Genomic DNA, 3,555 nt, shown 5'->3' with positions numbered 1-3,555 from the left:
CTATTGGAAATGGAAGGAGAGGTTTATGATGAGCTGTGACAATCACACCTTGTGTTCCAGGCCACATCCCCTGGACCGCCCGTGATTTCAGCTGCCTGAGGAGGATTGGTCCTAGGCACGCTGGCAGTGTCCTCTCTCAATCACTGTGTCTCTCAGCTTTTCTGACTCAGGACCTTTTCTGAGGCTGTCGTGGCTTACTCAGGTTGCCCGGGATGGTCTGGATGTCAGTGGAGGCAACTCTGAATGCCCCAGGCTCCCATCTGTAAGAGGGACAATGCCTATTCTACGGCTGGCGCCTCAGCTGGCTCCCATCTATATGGTGCCCCAGTGGCCCACAGAGGTAACCAGCTCAATCCCGGAAGCCAGCTGGCTTGGGTCAGGTCAAGGTCTGTAGCAAAGGCTTGACCCAGCTCCTTGGGGCTGTGCTCCCAGCAGCTGAGCCAGCTCCCCTGTCCTGCCCACGGCTGGCTCCCTGGATGCTTTGTCTTCAGCCCAGGCCTCTCTCTAGAGCAGCAGACTCATCAGCTCCATTTCCCAGGCCTGCTTTTTCTTCACATTCCCCTTGTTGGGGGAGATGTCACCTTTCACCCTGTTGTCCAAAGCAGCTCGCGTACCCCGATGTCCCCCACATCCAGTCACTCCCTTGGCCTCGGCATCTGTTCGTTTTTCTCTGATTCCCTGTCCTCTTGCTACTCTGGTTTAAGTCACCAGAAGGCATGGTCTGGGGTGCTACAATCTTCCCTGGTCCCTTGCTTTCAGATGAGACCCCCCTCTACATGTCTATTCTCCCCACAGGGGCCACAGTGGTCCTCCTAAAGTGCGAATCCAATCATGTCACATACCTCTGAAGTCCTCTTTGGCTTCCTATTGCTATGATACAACCTACCTGTTCTAAAAGGCAAGCAAAGCCCTTATGATCTGGTGTTTCCCTGCCCTCCCTCTGTCCCTCATCCCAGGGGTCTATACCAATGTCCAACTAAATGACTTGACGGCTCTAACTGGATTAAAACATGTGGGTTAGGTTAAGACCTGAACTCAGACAGGCCTAGCATTGAGCCCTGGCTCTGCTACCTGCTGTTCATACGACCTCAGGTGGCTGCTTTGTCTGGGCCTGATTGTTGCTACAACCCCAGGTCCTTCTCCTCTGCCCTTTACTGTCCTCGGTGCTAAGAGAAGGGGACAGAACCAACGAGAAACAACTTGATTTCATGGCAGGAACATTGGCCTGGCAGTTCCAGCCCCAGTTCTGCTAATACCGGGGTGACCTTGGGGCATGTGACCTTGGGTTGGTCACTTCCCTTCTTTGGGCCTCAGCTGGACTACACGATATACATGACCCTTTCTTGTCCTGACTAATTTTTTAACTTTACCCGGGCTGGAGTATGAGGCTATTAGTATCAAAAGGACTCTTGTTATAACTATTTTACAAAGAGGACATTGAAGCTCAGAGAGGTCATGTGACCTGCTCAAGGTCATGTGACTCCAGGGAGTGGCAGAGCTGGGATTGGAGCGCAGAACTCTTTAGTCCCCAAGTCAGCAGTTCATCCATCATGTCTCACTGTTTAAAAAGAGAAGAAGGAGTTTTGGAGATTTTTGGAGCTACAAAATCACTCTGAGGATGAGGCCTGAAAAAATTGAGAACAGTGCAAACTCGATGTCCAGGGCATCTCCACGATGTCATCTGAGTCTAGGGAGGTCATTGCAAGGGGCGCTCAGGGAGCCTTCCATTCTGAGGCCTACAGAGAGAAAAGGGAACGAAACTGCCACGAAGGGGTTCCGTTAGACACTGGGGAAAATGACGGACTCTATGGGACATTTGATGGCCTAAGGGACCCAAAGGGGACCTTTAAGAACAAGCAGAGAGGCCTGACCGTCACATACCACTTAGGTATTTCCTTCCCCAGAATGCTTAGAAAACAGAATTAACTGAATGAAAGATTGAATAGAAAAGCATCAGGTAACGTGTTTGTTGACTGGAATGAGTCCAGAAAGCCAGCGGGACCTTGTCCAGGGAACTCAGATCTGGGGTTCTGGATGCCTCGGCCTCTCTAACCCGCTTCGAGGTAAGGAAAGGGAAGGTAGAGGATGGAGGAGATGGAGCCATCTTGGCAACTTTCCTGTGTTGCAGAGCCAAGATGCACCGGGAAAAGATAAAATAATCTAGGAATGGACAAGGGCCTAGGGGCATGTGGGTCGGCTAGGAGGAGGGACGGAAAGTGGAACCCATGGTTTCCTGGCCCCACACTCAGTCCAGTCCACCTGCCTACTTGTCATCTGAAATTCCAGGACCATCCAACAGTGCCACCCAGTGGCCATGTGGGGGAGGTACAGAGAGGTGCCCAGGGAAGCCGAAACTGGATCAGAGAAGAGGAAAAGTACCCAGCCACTCAGAAAAAGCAAAAACTCTGAGTTTCTTCCTGCCTAAGGATGTGCTGCAGACTCTCCACAGGCCTCTGGGCCTAGGCACAGCTGGCCTGTAAGGCTCCTGAGCGCCCCAAAGACTTCCTCTCTTCTCTGGATTCTGGCCCTTCGAATCTGCTAGGTTAAGCCAAGGCTTCCCTAATTCGTGGATCCCCTGTGTGTGGACCTGAAGAGGCAGCTGTGTGTCTGCAGACCTTCCCCAGGCTTCCCTTTCTAGGATGATGAGGGCAGAGAATGCAGCCGCCAGCTGGCCCTCCCCCTCGGTTCATCTGGTCATGGTCAAGGTCATGGCTGTTGTCAGGTCAGCACAGGAGAGTCTGGGGGCAGCAGTGGAGGGGGGCTGCAAGTCATTTTATAAAAGACTGAAAAACACGTCTAGTTGCATCCTCTTCAAGGTCCACGAGCTTTCAGAAAATAAGCAGAAGTTCTGCCTCTAAGAAAGGTGAGACCCCAGAGTGAGATCATAAAGAAGATGGCATGGTTCTTAAGAAAACCACAGTAGAACTAGAAAATGAGGGTCTAAGTGAAACTCCTATCCAGCCTTACGTGATAAGGACAGTACCTAGCAGAGGTGGATATATTTTCATTCCGAGTCTACAAATACAGACACCGAAGCTTAGTGAGGTTGAATAACTTGCCAGCTGCTGCATAGCCAGCAGCCAGGTGCCACAGGCAGACTCACCAGCTCCAGCTCTACACCAGGCACAAGCTCAGCACCATGGGGGACACGAGAGCTTGGCAGGCAGGAGCTGCTCAACAAATACCAGTTGAATCAGAAGATCCTTCTCTAGAGCCAGAGAGGAAAGCGGAGTTGTCAGCAATGGACTGTAACCCAAGGCAGAATGCTTTGGCTTAAATTGGCGAAGAAAGTACAAACGAAAGTGCCTAAGAAAAGGAAAGCTTTCATAAAGGATGGAGTATTTGACAGATGTCTTTAAAGAGAATGTTCAAAGGCTCTGAAAGGGGTGTTGAGGCAAGAGCTGGGCTTTCTGTGCAGGAAATCTGCACGCCCAACCCCCACCCCCATTCATTCATTCACTTTCTCCAGAAAGGATCTCGGAACAGCCTGTCTCAAACAGCAGCCCCCCATTGTCTGCACCTTTTCACGCTGCATTTCTCATCAGAGCATTTATC

Source organism: Pteropus vampyrus, unplaced genomic scaffold, assembly GCF_000151845.1.
Source record: "Pteropus vampyrus isolate Shadow unplaced genomic scaffold, Pvam_2.0 Scaffold6, whole genome shotgun sequence".
Taxonomy (NCBI): Eukaryota; Metazoa; Chordata; class Mammalia; order Chiroptera; family Pteropodidae; genus Pteropus; species Pteropus vampyrus.
Note: the sequence above shows the minus strand (reverse complement) of the source record.